Source organism: Ambystoma mexicanum, chromosome 4p (genome assembly GCF_040938575.1).
Source record: "Ambystoma mexicanum isolate Mex_15411 chromosome 4p, UKY_AmexF1_1, whole genome shotgun sequence".
In the NCBI taxonomy this organism is placed as follows: Eukaryota; Metazoa; Chordata; class Amphibia; order Caudata; family Ambystomatidae; genus Ambystoma; species Ambystoma mexicanum.
In genome coordinates, this window is record NC_090927.1 from 540,777,653 (window position 1) to 540,798,494 (window position 20,842).

A 20,842-nucleotide genomic window follows, 5' to 3' on the forward strand; every position below is an offset into this window, starting at 1 on the left:
GGGGGGGCGGGAGGGGGAAAGAGACACAGGGCAAGAGCGGGGGTGGGTGGGAGGGGGAAAGAGACACGGGGCAAGAGCAGGGGTAGGGGGTGGGGGGAAAAGGAAGAAAGGAAGGAAACACGGGGCATGAGCGGTGGTGGGGGGAACTCGAGAGAGACACGGGGCATGAGCAGCGGGTGGGGAGGAACATGAGGGAGACACGGGGCATGAGCGGGGGTACAGGGCACACACGGGACAAGAGCGGGGGTTGGGGGAAAGGAGAGAGACAAGGGGCATGAGCGGTGGGTGGGGGGAACATGAGGGAGACATGGGGTATGAGCAGAGGGGGTGGGGGGTACCACGAGGGAAATAGGGGGCATGAGCGGGGGGTGGGGGGAACACGAGGGAGACACGGGGCATGAGCGGGGGGTGGGGGGCAACAGGAGACAGACACGGGGCATGAGCGGGGGGTGGGGCCAACAGAAGACAGACACGGGGCATGAGCGGGGGGGTGGGGAGAACAGGAGACAGACACGGGGCATGAGCGGGGGATGGGGGGAACAGGAGACAGATACAGGGCATGAGCAGGGGGGTGGGGAGAACAGGAGACAGACACGGGGCATGAGCGGGGGATGGGGGAACAGGAGACAGATACGGGACATGAGCGGGGGTGGGGAGAACAGGAGACAGACACGGGGCATGAGCGGGGGTGTGGGGGGCAACAGGAGACAGACACGGGGCATGAGCGGGGGGTGGGGGCAACAGGAGAGAGACATGGGGCATGAGCGCGGAGTGGGGGGTACAGGAGACAGACACGGGGTATGGGTGGGGGCAACAGGAGACAGACACGGGGCAGGAGCGGGGGTGGGGGGCACAGGAGACAGACACGGGGCATGAGGGGGGTGGGGGGAACAGAAGACAGACACGGGGCATGAGCAGGGGAGTGGGGGGCAACAGGAGTGAGACACGGGGCATGAGCGGGGGTGGGGGGAGGGAGAGAGACACACGGGGCATGAGTGGGGGGTGGTGGGAGGGAGAGAGACACACGGGGCATGAGCGGGAAGGGGAGAGACACACGGGACATGAGCGGGGGATGGGCGGGAGGGGGAGCGACACACGGGGCAAGAGCAGGGGTGGGCGGGAGGGGGAAAGACATGGGGCAAGAGTGGGGGTGGGCGGGAGGGGGAAAGACACGGGGCAAGAGTGGGAATGGGCGGGAGGGGGAAAGAGACACGGGGCAAGAGCAGGGGTGGGTGAGGGGGGGCAAGAGCGGGGGTGGGCAGGAGGGGGAAAGAGACACAGGGCAAGAGCGGGGGTGGGCGGGAGGGGGCAAGAGCGGGGGTGGACAGGAGGGGGAAAGAGACACTGGGCAATAGCAGAGGTGGGTGGGAGGGGGAAAGAGACACGGGGCAAGAGCGGGGGTGGGCGGGAGGGGGAAAGAGACACGGGTCAAGAGCAGGGGTGGGCGGGAGGGGGAAAAAGACATGGGGCAAGAGCAGGGGTGGGCGGGAGGGGGAAAGACACACAGGGCAAGAGCGAGGGTGGGGGGTAGGGAGAGAGAAACATGGGGCAAGAGCGGGGGTGGGGGGTAGGGAGAGAGACACACGAGGCATGAGCGGGGGGTGGGGAGAAGGGGAGAGAGACACGGGGCATGAGCGGGGGTGGAGGGGAGGGAGAGAGACACACAGGGGATGAGCGGGGGTGGGGGGAAGGGAGAGAGACACACGGAGCATGAGCGGGGAGTGGGCGGGAGGGGTAGAGACACACGGGGCATGAGCGGCAGGTGGGCGGGAGGGGGAGAGACACACGGGGCATGAGCGGGGGTGGCGGGGAGGGAGAGAGACACACGGGGCATGAGCGGGGGTGGGGAGGAGGGATCGAGACACACGGGGCATGAGCGGGGGGTGGGGGGAAGGGGAGAGAGACACACAGGGCATGAGCGGGGGAGTGGGCGGGAGGGGGAGAAACACACGGGGAATGAGCAGTGGTGGGGGAGGGAGAGAGACACACGGGACATGAGCGGGGGGGTGGGAGGCGGAGAGACACACGGGGCATGAGCAGGGGTGGGGGGAAGGGGAGAGAGACACACGGGGCATGAGCGGGGTTGGGGAGGAGGTAAAGAGACACACCGGGCATGAGCGGGGGGTGGGCGGGAGGGGAGAGACACACGGACATGAGTGGGGGATTGGCGAGACACACGGGGCATGAGCGGGGGTTGGGCGGGTGGGAGAGACGAGGGGGGCACGAGGGTGGGGTAGGGGGGAAAAGGAAGGAAACACGGGGCATGAGCGGTGGTGGGGGGAACACGAGAGAGACATGGGGCATGAGCAGCGGGTGGGGAGGAACATGAGGGAGACACGGGGTGTGAGCGAGGGGTGGGGAGGAACAGGAGACAGACACGGGGCATGAGCGGGGGATGGGGGGAACAGGAGACAGATACGGGGCATGAGCAGGGGGGTGGGGAGAACAGGAGACAGACACGGGGCATGAGCGGGGGATGGGGGAACAGGAGACAGATACGGGACATGAGCGGGGGTGGGGAGAACAGGAGACAGACACGGGGCATGAGCGGGGGTGTGGGGGGCAACAGGAGACAGACACGGGGCATGAGCGGGGGGTGGGGGCAACAGGAGAGAGACATGGGGCATGAGCGCGGAGTGGGGGGTACAGGAGACAGACACGGGGTATGGGTGGGGGCAACAGGAGACAGACACGGGGCAGGAGCGGGGGTGGGGGGCACAGGAGACAGACACGGGGCATGAGGGGGGTGGGGGGAACAGAAGACAGACACGGGGCATGAGCAGGGGAGTGGGGGGCAACAGGAGTGAGACACGGGGCATGAGCGGGGGTGGGGGGAGGGAGAGAGACACACGGGGCATGAGTGGGGGGTGGTGGGAGGGAGAGAGACACACGGGGCATGAGCGGGAAGGGGAGAGACACACGGGACATGAGCGGGGGATGGGCGGGAGGGGGAGCGACACACGGGGCAAGAGCAGGGGTGGGCGGGAGGGGGAAAGACATGGGGCAAGAGTGGGGGTGGGCGGGAGGGGGAAAGACACGGGGCAAGAGTGGGAATGGGCGGGAGGGGGAAAGAGACACGGGGCAAGAGCAGGGGTGGGTGAGGGGGGGCAAGAGCGGGGGTGGGCAGGAGGGGGAAAGAGACACAGGGCAAGAGCGGGGGTGGGCGGGAGGGGGCAAGAGCGGGGGTGGACAGGAGGGGGAAAGAGACACTGGGCAATAGCAGAGGTGGGTGGGAGGGGGAAAGAGACACGGGGCAAGAGCGGGGGTGGGCGGGAGGGGGAAAGAGACACGGGTCAAGAGCAGGGGTGGGCGGGAGGGGGAAAAAGACATGGGGCAAGAGCAGGGGTGGGCGGGAGGGGGAAAGACACACAGGGCAAGAGCGAGGGTGGGGGGTAGGGAGAGAGAAACATGGGGCAAGAGCGGGGGTGGGGGGTAGGGAGAGAGACACACGAGGCATGAGCGGGGGGTGGGGAGAAGGGGAGAGAGACACGGGGCATGAGCGGGGGTGGAGGGGAGGGAGAGAGACACACAGGGGATGAGCGGGGGTGGGGGGAAGGGAGAGAGACACACGGAGCATGAGCGGGGAGTGGGCGGGAGGGGTAGAGACACACGGGGCATGAGCGGCAGGTGGGCGGGAGGGGGAGAGACACACGGGGCATGAGCGGGGGTGGCGGGGAGGGAGAGAGACACACGGGGCATGAGCGGGGGTGGGGAGGAGGGATCGAGACACACGGGGCATGAGCGGGGGGTGGGGGGAAGGGGAGAGAGACACACGGGGCATGAGCGGGGGAGTGGGCGGGAGGGGGAGAAACACACGGGGAATGAGCAGTGGTGGGGGAGGGAGAGAGACACACGGGACATGAGCGGGGGGGTGGGAGGCGGAGAGACACACGGGGCATGAGCAGGGGTGGGGGGAAGGGGAGAGAGACACACGGGGCATGAGCGGGGTTGGGGAGGAGGTAAAGAGACACACCGGGCATGAGCGGGGGGTGGGCGGGAGGGGAGAGACACACGGACATGAGTGGGGGATTGGCGAGACACACGGGGCATGAGCGGGGGTTGGGCGGGTGGGAGAGACGAGGGGGGCACGAGGGTGGGGTAGGGGGGAAAAGGAAGGAAACACGGGGCATGAGCGGTGGTGGGGGGAACACGAGAGAGACATGGGGCATGAGCAGCGGGTGGGGAGGAACATGAGGGAGACACGGGGTGTGAGCGAGGGGTGGGGAGGAACACGAGGGAGACACGGGGCAGGAGCGGGGGGGTACAGGGCACACACGGGACAAGAGCGGGGATGGGGGAAAGGAGAGAGACAAGGGGCATGAGCGGGGGGTGGGGGGAACACGAGGGAGACACGGGGTATGAGCGGAGGGGGTGGGGGTAACACGAGGGAACCACAGGGCATGAGCGGGGGTGGGGGGAACACAAGGGAGACACGGGGCATGAGCGGGAGTTGGGGGCAACAGGAGACAGACACGGGGCATGAGCGGGGGGTGGGGCCAACAGGAGAGAGACACGGGGCATGAGCGGGGGGGTGGGGAAAACAGGAAACAGACACGGGGCATGAGCAGGGGATGGGGGAACAGCAGACAGATACGGGGCATGAGCGGGGTTGGGGAGAACAGGAGAAAGACACGGGGCATGAGCGGGGGGGTGGGGGTCAACAGGAGACAGACACGGGGCATGAGCGGGGGGTGGGGGGCAACAGGAGAGAGACACGGGGCATGAGCGCAGAGTGGGGGGTACAGGAGACAGACGCAGGGGGTGGGGGGAACATAAGTCAGACACGGGGCATGAGCGGGGGAGTGGGGGCAACAGGAGAGAGACACGGGCAAGAGCGGGTGGGGGGTACAGGAGACAGACACAGGGCATGAGCGGGGGGGCAACAGGAGACAGACACGGGGCATGAGCGGAGGGTGGGGGGTAGAGGAGACAGACACGGGGCATGAGCGGGGGGTGGGGGAACAGGAGACAGACACAGGGCATGAGCGGGGGGTGGGGGGAACAACAGAGTCAGACACAGGGCATGAGTGGGGGTGGGGTCAACAGGAGACAGACACGGGGCATGAGCGGGGGGTGGGGGGCAACAGGAGACAGACACGGGGCATGAGCGGGGGTGGGGGGCAACAGGAGACAGACACAGGGCATGAGCGGGGGGTGGGGGGAACAGGAGACAGACACGGAGCATGAGCGGGGGTGGGGAGAAGAGGAGACAGACACGGGGCATGAGCAGGGGTGGGGGGCAACAAGAGAGAGACACGGGGCATGAGCCGGGGGTGGGGGGCAACAGGAGAGACACGGGGCATGAGCGGGGGGTGGGGGGAACAGGAGACAGACACGGGGCATGAGCAAGGGGTGGGGGGAACAGGAGACACACGGGGCATGAGCGGGGGAACAGAAGACAGACACGGGGCATGAGCGGGGTGTGGCGGGAAGGGGAGAGAGACACACGGGGCATGAGCGGGGGTGGGGGAGGGAGAGAGACACACGGGGCATGAGCGGGGGGTGGGGGGAGGGAGAGAGACACACGGGGCATGTGCGGGGGCTGGGCGGGAGGGAGAGAGACACACGGGGCATGAGCGGGGGGTGGGCAGGAGGGAGAGAGACACACGGGGCATGATCGGGGGTGAGGGGGAGGGAGAGAGACACACGGGGCATGAGCGGGGGGTGGGAGGAAGGGGAGAGAGACACACGGGGCATGAGCGGAGGGTGGGGGAGGGAGAGAGACACATGGGGCATGAGCAGGGGGTGGGGGGGAGGGAGAGAGACACACGGGGCATGAGCAGGGGGTGGGGGGAAGGGAGAGAGACACACGGGGCATGAGCGGGAGGGGGAGAGACACACAGGACATGAGCGGGGGATGGGCGGGAGGGGGAGAGACACACGGGGCAAGAGCAGGGGTGGGCGGGAGGGTGAAAGACACAGGGCAAGAGCAGGGGTGGGCGGGAGGGGGAAAGACAGGGGGCAAGAGTGGGGGTGGGTGGGAGGGGGAAAGACACAGGGCAAGAGCAGGGGTGGGCGGGAGGGGGAAAGACACGGGGCAAGAGCGGGGGTGGGCGGGAGGGGGAAAGAGACACGGGGCAAGAGCGGGTGTGGGGGGAAGGGGGAAAGAGACACAGGGCAAGAGCGGGGGTGGGCAGGAGGGGGAAAGAGACACAGGGCAATAGCAGGGGTGGGTGGGAGGGGGAAAGAGACACGGGGTAAAAGCGGGGGTAGGCGGGAGGGGGAAAGAGACATGGGGCAAGAGCAGGGGTGGGCGGGAGGGGGAAAGAGACACGGGGCAAGAGCGGGGGTGGGTGGGAGGGGGAAAGAGACACCGGGCAAGAGCGGGGGTGGGCGGGAGGGGGCAAGAGAGGGGGTGGACGGGAGGGGGAAAGAGACACGGGGCAAGAGCGGAGGTGGGTGGGAGGGGGAAAGGGACGGGGCAAGAGCAGGGGTGGGCGGGAACAACAGAGACAGACACAGGGCATGAGTCGGGGTGGGGGGCAACAGGAGACAGACACGGGGCATGAGCGGGGGTTGGGCGGGTGGGAGAGACGAGCGGGGCACGAGGGTGGGGTAGGGGGAAAAGGAAGGAAACACGGGGCATGAGCGGTGGTGGGGGGAACACGAGAGAGACATGGGGCATGAGCAGCGGGTGGGGAGGAACATGAGGGAGACACGGGGTATGAGCGGGGGGTGGGGAGGAACACGAGGGAGACACGGGGCATGAGCGGGGGGGTACAGGGCACACACGGGACAAGAGCGGGGATGGGGGGGAAAGGAGAGAGACAAGGGGCATGAGCGGGGGGTGGGGGGAACACGAGGGAGACACAGGGTATGAGCGGAGGGGGTGGGGGTAACACGAGGGAAACACAGGGCATGAGCGGGGGTGGGGGGAACACAAGGGAGAAACGGGGCATGAGCGGGAGTTGGGGGCAACAGGAGACAGACACGGGGCATGAGCGGGGGGTGGGGCCAACAGGAGAGAGACACGGGGCATGAGCAGGGGGTGGAGAGAACAGGAGACAGACACGGGGCATGAGCGGGGGGGTGGGGAAAACAGGAGACGGACACGGGGCATGAGCAGGGGATGGGGGGAACAGCAGACAGATACGGGGCATGAGCGGGGTTGGGGAGAACAGGAGAAAGACACGGGGCATGAGCGGGGGGGTGGGGGTCAACAGGAGACAGACACGGGGCATGAGCGGGGGGTGGGGGGCAACAGGAGAGAGACACGGGGCATGAGCGCAGAGTGGGGGGTACAGGAGACAGACACGGGGCATGAGCGGGGGGTGGCTGGAACATAAGTCAGACACGGGGCATGAGCGGGGGAGTGGGGGCGACAGGAGAGAGATACGGGCAAGAGCGGGTGGGGGGTACAGGAGACAGACACAGGGCATGAGCGGGGGGCAACAGGAGACAGACACGGGGCATGAGCGGAGGGTGGGGGGTACAGGAGACAGACACGGGGCATGAGCGGGGGTGGGGGAACAGAAGACAGACACAGGGCATGAGCGGGAGTTGGGGGCAACAGGAGACAGACACGGGGCATGAGCGGGGGGTGGGGCCCACAGGAGAGAGACACGGGGCATGAGCAGGGGGTGGAGAGAACAGGAGACAGACACGGGGCATGAGCGGGGGGGTGGGGAAAACAGGAGACAGACACGGGGCATGAGCGGGGTTGGGGAGAACAGGAGAAAGACACGGGGCATGAGCGGGGGGGTGGGGGTCAACAGGAGACAGACACGGGGCATGAGCGGGGGGTGGGGGGCAACAGGAGAGAGACACGGGGCATGAGCGCAGAGTGGGGGGTACAGGAGACAGACACGGGGCATGAGCGGGGGGTGGGGGGAACATAAGTCAGACACGGGGCATGAGCGGGGGAGTGGGGGCGACAGGAGAGAGACACGGGCAAGAGCGGGTGGGGGGTACAGGAGACAGACACAGGGCATGAGCGGGGGGCAACAGGAGACAGACACGGGGCATGAGCGGAGGGTGGGGGTACAGGAGACAGACACGGGGCATGAGCGGGGTGTGGGGGAACAGAAGACAGACACAGGGCATGAGCGGGGGGTGGGGGAACAACAGAGACAGACACAGGGCATGAGTGGGTGTGGGGTCAACAGGAGACAGACACGGGGCATGAGCGGGGGGTGAGGGGCAACAGGAGACAGACACGGGGCATGAGCGGGGGTGGGGGGCAACAGGAGACAGACACAGGGCATGAGTGGGGGGTGGGGGGAACAGGAGACAGACACGGAGCATGAGCGGGGGTGGGGAGAAGAGGAGACAGACACGGGGCATGAGCAGGGGTGGGGGGCAACAGGAGAGACACGGGGCATGAGCCGGGGGTGGGGGGCAACAGGAGAGACACGGGGCATGAGCGGGGGGTGGGGGGAACAGGAGACCGACACGGGGAATGAGCAAGGGGTGGGGGGAACAGGAGACAGACACGGGGCATGAGCGGGGGAACAGAAGACAGACACGGGGCATGAGCGGGGTGTGGCGGGAAGGGGAGAGAGACACACGGGGTATGAGCGGGGGTGGGGGAGGGTGAGAGACACACGGGGCATGAGCGGGGGGTGGGGGGAGGGAGAGAGACACACGGGGCATGAGTGGGGGGTGGGCGGGAGGGAGAGAGACACACGGGGCATGAGCGGGGGTGGGCAGGAGGGAGAGAGACACACGGGGCATGATCGGGGGTGGGGGGGAGGGAGAGAGACACACGGGGCATGAGCAGGGGGTGGGAGGAAGGGGAGAGAGACACACGGGGCATGAGCGGAGGGTGGGGGAGGGAGAGAGACACATGGGGCATGAGCGGGGGGTGGGGGGGAGGGAGATAGACACACGGGGCATGAGCGGGGGTGGGGGGAAGGGAGAGAGACACACGGGGCATGAGCGGGAGGGGGAGAGACACACGGGACATGAGCGGGGGATGGGCGGGAGGGGGAGAGACACACGGGGCAAGAGCAGGGGTGGGCGGGAGGGGGAAAGACACAGGGCAAGAGCAGTGGTGGGCGGGAGGGGGAAAGACACAGGGCAAGAGCGGGGGTGGGCGGGAGGGGGAAAGACACGGGGCAAGAGCGGGGGTGGGCGGGAGGGGGAAAGACACGGGGCAAGAGCGGGGGTGGGCGGGAGGGGGAAAGAGACACGGGGCAAGAGCGGGGGTGGGCGGAAGGGGGAAAGAGACACAGGGCAAGAGCAGGGGTGGGCAGGAGGTGGAAAGAGACACAGGGCAATAGCAGGGGTGGGCGGGAGGGGGAAAGAGACATGGGGTAAAAGCGGGGGTAGGCGGGAGGGGGAAAGAGACATGGGGCAAGAGCAGGGGTGGGCGGGAGACGGAAAGAGACACGGGGCAAGAGCGGGGGTGGGCGGGAGGGGGAAAGAGACACGGGGCAAGAGCGGGGTTGGGCGGAAGGGGGCAAGAGAGGGGGTGGACGGGAGGGGGAAAGAGACACGGGGCAAGAGCGGAGGTGGGTGGGAGGGGGAAAGGGACGGGACAAGAGCGGGGGTGGTCGGGAACAACAGAGACAGAGACAGGGCATGAGTCGGGGTGGGGGGCAACAGGAGACAGACACGGGGCATGAGCTTGGGGTGGGGGGCAACAGGAGACAGACACGGGGCATGAGCGGGGGTGGGGGCAACAGGAGACAGACACAGGGCATGAGCGGGGGGTGGGGGGAACAGGAGACAGACACGGAGCATGAGCAGGGGTGGGGAGAACAGGAGACAGACACGGGGCATGAGCGGGGGTGGGGGCAACAGGAGAGACACGGGGCATGAGTGGGGGGTGGGGGGCAACAGGAGAGACACGGGGCACGAGCGGGGGGTGGGGGGAACAGGAGACAGACACGGGGCATGAGCAAGGGGTGGGGGGAACAGGAGACAGACACGGGGCATGAGCGGGGGAACAGAAGACAGACACGGGGCATGAGCGGGGTGTGGGGGGAAGGGGAGAGAGACACACGGGGCATGAGCGGGGGTGGGGGAGGGAGAGAGACACATGGGGCATGAGCGGGGGGTGGGGGGAGGGAGAGAGACACACAGGGCATGAGCGGGGGGTGGGCGGGAGGGAGAGAGACACACGGGGCATGAGCGGGGGGTGGGCAGGAGGGAGAGAGACACACGGGGCATGATCGGAGGTGGGAGGGAGGGAGACACACGGGGCATTAGCGGGGGGTGGGGGGAAGGGGAGAGACACACGGGGCATGAGCAGGGGGTGGGGGGAAGGGAGAGAGACACATGGGGCATGAGCTGGGGGTGGGGGGAAGGGAAAGAGACACACGGGGCATGAGCCGGAGGGGGAGAGACACACGGGACATGAGCGGGGGATGGGCGGGAGGGGGAGAGACACACGGGGCAAGAGCAGGGGTGGGCGGGAGGGGGAAAGACAAGGGGCAAGAGCAAGGGTGGGCGGGAGGGGGAAAGACACGGGGCAAGAGTGGGGGTGGGCGGGAGGGGGAAAGACACGGGGCAAGAGCGGGGGTGGGCGGGAGGGGGAAAGACACGGGGCAAGAGCGGGGGTGGGCGGGAGGGGGAAAGGGGGAAAGACACACAGGGCAAGAGCGGGGGTGGGCGGAAGGGGGAAAGAGACACAGGGCAAGAGCGGGGGTGGGCAGGAGGGGGAAAGAGACACAGGGCAATAGCAGGGGTTGGCAGGAGGGGGAAAGAGACACGGGGCAAAAAAGCGGGGGTAGGCGGGAGGGGGAAAGAGACATGGGGCAAGAGCAGTGGTGGGCGGGAGGGGGAAAGACACAGGGCAAGAGCGGGGGTGGGCGGGAGGGGGAAAGACACGGGGCAAGAGCGGGGGTGGGCAGGAGGGGGAAAGACACGGGGCAAGAGCGGGGGTGGGCGGGAGGGGGAAAGAGACACGGGGCAAGAGCGGGGGTGGGCGGAAGGGGGAAAGAGACACAGGGCAAGAGCAGGGGTGGGCAGGAGGTGGAAAGAGACACAGGGCAATAGCAGGGGTGGGCGGGAGGGGGAAAGAGACATGGGGTAAAAGCGGGGGTAGGCGGGAGGGGGAAAGAGACATGGGGCAAGAGCAGGGGTGGGCGGGAGACGGAAAGAGACACGGGGCAAGAGCGGGGGTGGGCGGGAGGGGGAAAGAGACACGGGGCAAGAGCGGGGTTGGGCGGAAGGGGGCAAGAGAGGGGGTGGACGGGAGGGGGAAAGAGACACGGGGCAAGAGCGGAGGTGGGTGGGAGGGGGAAAGGGACGGGACAAGAGCGGGGGTGGGCGGGAACAACAGAGACAGAGACAGGGCATGAGTCGGGGTGGGGGGCAACAGGAGACAGACACGGGGCATGAGCTTGGGGTGGGGGGCAACAGGAGACAGACACGGGGCATGAGCGGGGGTGGGGGCAACAGGAGACAGACACAGGGCATGAGCGGGGGGTGGGGGGAACAGGAGACAGACACGGAGCATGAGCAGGGGTGGGGAGAACAGGAGACAGACACGGGGCATGAGCGGGGGTGGGGGCAACAGGAGAGACACGGGGCATGAGTGGGGGGTGGGGGGCAACAGGAGAGACACGGGGCACGAGCGGGGGGTGGGGGGAACAGGAGACAGACACGGGGCATGAGCAAGGGGTGGGGGGAACAGGAGACAGACACGGGGCATGAGCGGGGGAACAGAAGACAGACACGGGGCATGAGCGGGGTGTGGGGGGAAGTGGAGAGAGACACACGGGGCATGAGCGGGGGTGGGGGAGGGAGAGAGACACATGGGGCATGAGCGGGGGGTGGGGGGAGGGAGAGAGACACACAGGGCATGAGCGGGGGGTGGGCGGGAGGGAGAGAGACACACGGGGCATGAGCGGGGGGTGGGCAGGAGGGAGAGAGACACACGGGGCATGATCGGAGGTGGGAGGGAGGGAGACACACGGGGCATTAGCGGGGGGTGGGGGGAAGGGGAGAGAGACACACGGGGCATGAGCGGAGGGTGGGGGAGGGAGAGAGACACACGGGGCATGAGCAGGGGGTGGGGGGAAGGGAGAGAGACACACGGGGCATGAGCTGGGGGTGGGGGGAAGGGAAAGAGACACACGGGGCATGAGCCGGAGGGGGAGAGACACACGGGACATGAGCGGGGGATGGGCGGGAGGGGGAGAGACACACGGGGCAAGAGCAGGGGTGGGCGGGAGGGGGAAAGACAAGGGGCAAGAGCAAGGGTGGGCGGGAGGGGGAAAGACACGGGGCAAGAGTGGGGGTGGGCGGGAGGGGGAAAGACACGGGGCAAGAGCGGGGGTGGGCGGGAGGGGGAAAGACACGGGGCAAGAGCGGGGGTGGGCGGGAGGGGGAAAGACACACGGGGCAAGAGCGGGGGTGGGCGGAAGGGGGAAAGAGACACAGGGCAAGAGCGGGGGTGGGCAGGAGGGGGAAAGAGACACAGGGCAATAGCAGGGGTTGGCAGGAGGGGGAAAGAGACACGGGGCAAAAAAGCGGGGGTAGGCGGGAGGGGGAAAGAGACATGGGGCAAGAGCAGGGGTGGGCGGGAGGGGGAAAGAGACACGGGGCAAGAGCAGGGGTGGGTGGGAGGGGGAAAGAGACACGGGGCAAGAGCGGGGTGGGCGGGAGGGGGCAAGAGCGGGGGTGGACGGGAGGGGGAAAGAGACACGGGGCAAGAGCGGAGGTGGGTGGGAGGGGGAAAGGGACGGGGCAAGAGCGGGGGTTGGCGGAGGTGGAAAGAGACACGGGTCAAGAGCAAGGGTGGGTGGGAGGGGGAAAGAGACACGGGGCAAAAGCAGGGGTGGGCAGGAGGGGGAAAGACACACAGGGCAAGAGCGGGGGTGGGGGGTAGGGAGAGAGACACATGGGGCAAGAGCGGGGGTGGGGGGTAGGGAGAGAGACACACGAGGCATAAGCGGGGGGAGGGGGGAAGGGGAGAGAGACACGGGGCATGAGCGGGGGTGGAGGGGAGGGAGAGAGACACACAGAGCATGAGCGGGGGTGGGGGGGAGGGAGAGAGAAACACAGGGCATGAGCGGGTGGCAGGCGGGAGGGGTAGAGACACACAGGCATGAGCCGCGGGTGGGCGGGAGGGGGAGAGACACATGGGGCATGAGCGGGGGTGGCGGGGAGGCTGAGAGACACACGGGTCATGAGCGGGGGTGGGGAGGAGGGATCAGGACACACGGGGCATAAGCGGGGGGTGGGGGGAAGGGGAGAGAGACACATGGGGCATGAGCGGGGGGGTGGGCGGGAGGGGGAGAGACACACGGGGCATGAGCTGTAGTGGGGGGAGGAAGAGAGTCACACGGGGCATGAGCGGGGGTGGGGAGGAGGGAGAGAGACACACGGGGCATGAGCAGGGGGTGGGGGGAAGGGGAGAGAGACACACGGGGCATGAGCAGGGGGGTGGGCGTGAGGGGGAGAGACACACGGGGCATGAGCGGTGGTGGGGGGAGGGAGAGAGACACACGAGATATGAGCGGGGGGGCGGGAGGGGGAGAGACACACGGGGCATGAGCAGGGGGTGGGGGGAAGGGGAGAGAGATACACGGGGCATGAGCGGGGGTGCGGGGGATATAAAGAGACACACGGGGCATGAGCGGGGGCAGCGGGTGGGGAGAGACACAGGGACATGAGCGGGGGTTGGGCGGGAGGGGAGAGACACACGGACATGAGCAGGGGGTGGGCGGGAGGGGAGAGACACACAGACATGAGCGGGGGATGAGAGAGACACACGGGGGTGGGAGAGACACACGGGGCATGAGCGGGGGTGGGCGGGTGTGAGAGACGAGCAGGGCACAAGCGGGGCATGAGCAGGGGGTGGGCGCAAGGAAGAAAGACACACGGACATGAGCGGGGGTGGGTGGGAGGGAGAAAGACACACGGACATGAGTGGGGCGTGGGCGAGAGGGAGAAAGACACACGACGTTCGTGTGCAGGTGGCAGATCCCGCTCCTCGGCCCTCCGCTGGCCACCGTGTGCTGATGGCGTGAGCGGGGGGCTGGAGGAAAAGGGAAGACACAGAGCATGAGTGGGGGTGACAAGAAGGACACACGGGGCATGAGCGGGGGGGTGGGAGGTACAGGAGACAGACACGGGCATGAGCGGGGGTGAGGGACTTACTGTGCAGGAGGGATACAAAGCCTCTCTTGCGAGGCACAAAGATGGCGGGCGTGTCTGAAGCCAGACGCACTGCACGCTTTCACCGCATCCAATGAGAGAGCACGTCAGATGTCCGCGGACATCACGCAAGCTGCTTGCCCAATCACCGTCCTGTCCGCGGAGCGAACAGGGAAGTGTGTCCGCGAAGCGAACACAGATATCACTAATTTTTTTCACTTACATTTTTGTCATTTTCTTAAAAACTACTGTACGGATTTACACCAAATAAAGCAAAGCACGCTTTCGGGACCAAGCCGCCGCCCCTGCCGCAAATTTGGTGTAAATCCGTCCAGCGGTTTGGGCTGTAGGCGTGAGCAAAGTTTTTTCCCATTATGTCTATGGGAAAAACAAAAGTTTTGGGACCCCCCTATAACTTTGCCCCCCCTGGACAAATCCTCACCAAACTTTGCAACAGAATTCAGAGTGACCCAAAAACTTTTTTTGCAAAGTTTGGTGAGGATTCGTCCAGGGAGAGCGAAGTTATAAGCCGCCCAAAAAGTGCTCTTCCTATGGAAACAGCAACTTCACCATAACTACATGGCCACTACCGTGGCCATGTAATATATATATATATATATATACATATATATATATATATATATATAGTTTTTGAGGATATCTAGCACTGATGCAAGGCACACTTTGGTACTTTGGTGTGTGACACACGTCCTCAATAAGTGTAATATCCGTATTTATTGTTTAGACATGTGCTATGTTGGTCACCATTTACGCATCTGGTAATGGCTGGTTTTAAACTGGGACTGTGGATGCCAAACAGCGATGAAGGACAACGGTCAAATGGCTGTCTTTCTTTCTTTCTTTCTTTCTTTCTTTCTTTCTTTCTTTCTTTCTTTCTTTCTTTCTTTTTTTCTTTCTTTCTTTCTTGCTTTCTTTCTTCCTCTCCATTCGTTTATTTAAATGTATCTCACTAGTGGATGAGTAATGTGATCAAGCAACAGGATATATGTTTTAATCTGTATCTGGACTTTGGCGAAACCTTTGCGTGATTGAGCCTACCAGAAGTGTGACTCGATTGCCTGTGTAATCACTGGTTGGAAGAATATATACGCCAGGGTCGTAATGAGGCCCCTTGACTGTTACTGAGCAAAACCATGTGGCCTAGATATATCAGTAAAGGAAAAAAAGGGGGAGCCAGACATGTGATGTCATCAGTGATGTCATCAATGACATTTGTGATGTCATCTTTGATGTCCTGGGTGTTAGTGTTAGCAGTGCACGGTGGCGCGAGTTATGGTTACTTATCTTATCATAACTGCCGAATTTCAGGGGTTTTTTGGTTTTACTTTGAACCATAACGTCCCTTTAACTAAGTTTTTTCACTGAATTTCATAGGTTTTTAGTAGCGCAACTTAACCATAATGTCCCTATAACAAAGTTTTTTCACTGAATTTCATAGGTTTGTAGTAGCACAACTTAACCATAATATCCCTGACTTCATATACATGTAACATAGAACATACTAACCCCCTCGTAGTGATTTTCATGTCCGCGGACTACCGGCATGTCCGCGGACATATCGAAAATCTGAGCGTGGTGAATGTAAATTTAAATAGTGTGCCCCATTTCCCCTTTGAAGTTGGCTCTGAAAAGAGTTGTTTTTTTGTTTTTTTTACAGATGCTGGACAGACACCTGTTATTTTGTATTTTTTTTCTTGTTTTTCTTTTCTTACTTTACTCTTAAAATCTTCACATAACCTTCTCCAAAGCAACCCTTACATTCCAAAATAGAAAGACATTTCCCATAAAAGATAAAGAGATGCCATCTTCTTTAAAATTAACAGCATTACTGGCATCAATATTCTCATTATTACAGAAGAACATACCAGCTCTAAGCATGAAGGCACACATGCCTCGGTTGATGACACACCTAGCAATGTTTTGCTGAGGACAAAAAACTGAACTATTGTCCCATATTGCCCTAGGTAGTAATCCAGAAAAAATTACTTTTGCATTTGGAAGGATCTTCATTACGGCTTGAACAAAGCGTTCCAAATCAGCCAACCAAGTAGGGGCACTGACGTTGCCCAAATGGAAAGCACCATAGTGCAAAACTACCACATGCGGACTGTTAATCGTGGCCATATCCTCACAAACTTCTACAATTCCCTGTACATTGCAATCAGGCACAGTGCTCCACATCACCTCAATCCTTTCACATCAAAGTTCTTTGCAACATGCCTGCATTGAGTGTACTGTTGTAAACCATGCACAAACATATCTCCAAGCACCAACACCCTGACTTTCTCTACTTCTGCCATCTTCACCACAAACAGTCTCTTTCAACACAAATCCACAACCTCGACATCTGATTGGCTGATCCGTATTCCTGGAAAAACCCGGATGTAGCACGCCCTGTCCACGAACAGCCGCGGTGTCCGCGGATGGCGTCCACTTTACTCTCTGTGCCATTCCCTCATTGCATACAGCTAAGCAATCACACAATACGAATAACGTCCTCAGAACACCCCCATTTTGTGAATTTTCAAACATTTCAGGACAATTATCATTTCATTATTCAACATATTAACATTACAAATATTATACTTTCATCTTGTACTCTGTACACAATGCTATGCTTCTCCATTAGTAGCTCAGTATATTAGATAGAATCCCATAATACAATGCTATTTATATCAATGCATCGTTCAAAGCACTAATAACGGTATGATATTTATTGCAATATCCTTGACACTTTTTTCGCAACATTATAATAAAAATCCCTAGTACACAAATTCCATGAAAAGTACATACACATGTGATGTCATCAGTGATTTCATCAATGACATTTGCGATGTCATCTTTGATGTCCTGCGTGTTAGTCTTAGCAGTGCACGGTGGTGGCGCGAGTTATTTTTCATAGCTTACCATAACTTGTGATTTTCTGGGGTCTTTCGGCTGTACTTAGAACCATAACGTCCCTTAAACAAACTTTTTTTAATATTATACAAACAATATACAAACATGGCGTGCAAAAACCAACTTCTCACAGATGGCTTTACACAGAATGTTGCAAAGTAAGAATTTATGCTCGTTCACAGTGAAGGTCAGCTGCTTCCATTTTTTTCTCGGGCCCCGGAGAGGCTCACGAAGTGGACTATAAGGTTGTATTGTGTTTTGACCTTGACAGACAGAGATTGTGATGAAAGACTTCTCTTGAAGGAGTGTTGCTAAAACATAAGAGAAGATAAGGATGACATTTCTGAAACGAAACCACTTTTATATATTATATCACTATGCAAAAGATCGTTCGCACACACGGAGCCGTATTTTGGGACTGCACTACTCGTAGACAATGGAAATTGCAATTGTACTGTAAGTAACCCTTTAGATTATTTTATACCAAATATAATTACAATAGCATAGCATTAAAGACCGCTCAAGTTGAACTTGTTCGTTCAAAGTGGCATAATGTTTTCTACCGCGCATTATCACCGCCGAATTGATCCCCTTAATTGACAATTAAGTACACCGCGAGTGTTGATAGCTCATTTTTACCTTCCTTGCGAACAAAAATGACACATACTCTGTCCTCTAAACACCCCACCATTTAGTTTATTTACAAAATGTCAGAACAGCCGTGCTCTCCGTGGACAAATCGAACACAACAAAAACGCCTAGCACATAAAAAAACAAAACATTGAACCTAGCTCATACTCCCCCACCCTCCCCAAACACTCTTACACACGGCACTAAATACAATTTTTTATCCACGTTTCACCGCGCTGTACGCGGTCGACGGCGAATACAAGATAGCGGGCGCCACAGAAAATCTGACGCGCTCCACGCCTCACGCCGTCCAATCAGCGAACACGTTGCATGTCCGCGGACATGACGCAAGGCCATGGGCCAATCGGGGTGCTGTCCGCGGAGCAAACAGGGAAGTCCGTCTGCGAAGTGAACACAGATATCACTAATTTTTTTGCCTTACGTTTTGGTCATTTTATAAAAAACTACTGGACGGATTTACACCAAATTTGCAAAAAGCAAGCCCCCGCTCCTGCTGCAAATTTGGTGTAAATCCGTCCAGCGGTTTGGCCTGTAGCCATGCAGAAAGTTTTTTCTCATTATGTCTATAGGAAAAAACACAAGCTTTGGGACCCCCCTATAACTTTTCCTCCCTTGGACGAATCCTCACCAAACTTTGCAAATAGAGTGGGCCATATACTTTTTTTTGCAAAGTTTGGTGAGGATTCGTCCAGAGGGAGCGAAGTTATAAGCCACCCAAAAAATTCACTTCCTATGGAAACACCAACATAACCCTAACTACACAGTCTCAAAGGAGGTTTTGTTTGCTCATACATCAGATCAGATACATTCTAACGTTTCCTCCAGTGATCCTAACAGAAACTTTGAAAGTGAATCTCCATGGACTTACTCTAATCATGAAAAAACTGATTTTCTAATGGTATCCCTCCACTGTAAGGACAGTGTCATCAAGTACACACAAATATGTCTTTCACACGAAAATTATAGAACACACCTACTCAGCTGCCATACAAGTATGTATGTGGCGCTGTTGCAGAGAGACTGAAAGTGTGCATCAATTACTTTCTAAAGGGAAGATGCACTCTCATTTAGGCAAACTACATATTTAGCAAAATAGTGAAACCATTCTAGAGAATGAAAGGGAATACATCTCTTGATAGAGGGTGGCCCATTCCTCTGCAGCTTGCTTTTATATGATATGATAGGTTATTTATAACATGCTTAATACCCAGAGGTTTCTAAGTGCGGACCCAGGGATCGAAGCTGTGTTGCTCCGTGTAGTCTTGATTCCAAGGCGAGCATGTTGCCCCTGAGCTATCCTCCTGAGACAGAGAGTGTTCCAATTGGATATATATGTTCAATATTTCATAATAATTATTTGCATGCAATGATATCATTTGTTGCCAGGACAACATAAAGTTTGTTAGTTGCAAAATGCTGAAGAAAACATTTTTTATTTAAAAAATAGTTTAAATGTAAATTGTTTCAGCATGATTCACATTACATACTTGTTTATTGGAGAGAAAAAAATCCCTTTATATAGAAATAGTGTTTCATGAAGCGCTTGAACACCCACAGTACATCTTATAAGCAAACTAGCACATGTTCCTAGGTCATGTGTATCAGTCCAGCGGGATATTTATTAGCTTGAATGTGTAAATTGAAGCATCAGTTCTAATATCAGAGTCTCAATGAGATTGCTTCTTTCTCCAGGTGTAAATGAGTTTGATAATTGTAACCAACTCTTGAATAAAGTAAGAATATAATTGGGAGTGAAGGTCAAGAAAATGAGTTTTATGGTGTCCTGCAAGAAACTAAAAGTGTGTCCACTAACTTAGTTTGGAAGCGATATATTGCTCCATTGCCATAAACCTTTTGTCATTGATGATTAATCTAAGAATACGCATAGGCAGTAATGTATCTATAATCCCGGGGCATCAGTATACACAAAGATCAACTAGAATCATGTTGCATACCTTCAGCCAACATTTGTTAAAATTGTCCAATCACAATCCTCATTCAGAGCCTGTTGATAGCTATCCATTCTGTGGATCCAAGCATGTTCTTTGTATAAAAATCTTCTTGCCATGTCCGGTGTGGTACTTAGTTAGCAATCCACCACAGAAGGTAATTTACTGTGTGGTTGTTTTCAAGAAAATGTTTGACTACAGGTGTATTCATATTTTTGCAAGAACTGTGTTCTCCTATTCTAACATTAGCCGCCGATGTCATATGGATGGTATACCTTAAACCACATTGGGCATTCAATACAGTATACTACTCCTGATAGTTTGCAGTTGGTTAACTGTTTGAGTCTCCAAAGTACAGTTGACAATCGTAAAACTGCTCACTTTTCTTTTTAATTTGCAAACAGCACATGGCTCGCAGTTTGCCGAGAGCAATGATTGCCTCCTTCATATGTTAAGCAAGGAGTATTTGGGATTCACCAATTGGTCCCCTAGGTTCTTATTTCATTTTTAAGCAGTTAAAGGTAGCTGTTCCCCCCAGGAAGTAATTGGACTAAAGACTAATGCTTCTTCATGATCTGTTTAATTTAAGTAGCATTAGGAATAAATGTAGTGACACAAACTAGTTTGTTATTGTCTTCCCCTTTATCTTCCATATTAAGTAAATGTCACAAGGGGTATGCCATGCTCAATTGTAGGAATGTTTACCAATTTTCAAGGGCAAAATGCCTCGAGGCAATCGAACTAGTGTTAAAGACTGTTCATTATAGTCATGGATGGAATTGCAATTCCTATGAATTTGCAAATATTGTCAGCAGCGGAGATGCCCTTTAGGGACCCAGGCTGATAGCTGTTATAATGAAGCAGGGAGTTGTGATCTGTGCACTTTCTATATAGGCAGCATGTTCATTTTTCCTGGGTTTCTGATGGTAATGTCCCAACAATGAATTTTCATAGCACTCACTTCCTTCTTAAACTAGATGTGTGGATTAAGTTGGTTAACCATATCTGGAAGTGGGCTAATCATTCCAGATTAACACGCCAGATTATTTAAATAATTTCCATATAGTGTTTCCATATTTTGATTTTTGTCAAAAAGGGATTGGTTGTGGTAAAAAAAGTTTTTATTTTCATATTGAGACATGCGTAATTAAGGGTCCTATAGTTTTTGTAGCCAATGGGACAGAAAAACTAGACTCGGGGCAAAGACGGTCCCCATAGCCGAGCACTTTATGGGTTGTAAAAGATTATAGTAAATTGAAAGTAATTATTATCAA

At 58.5% G+C, this 20,842-nt stretch overlaps 1 long non-coding RNA gene across 1 annotated transcript in view; it reads left to right on the plus strand.

Annotated features, from left to right (window-relative positions):
* Positions 1–20,842, plus strand: part of LOC138453342 (uncharacterized) — a 2,021,223-nt gene that overhangs the window by 1,025,022 nt on the left and 975,359 nt on the right. The window lies entirely within an intron of this gene.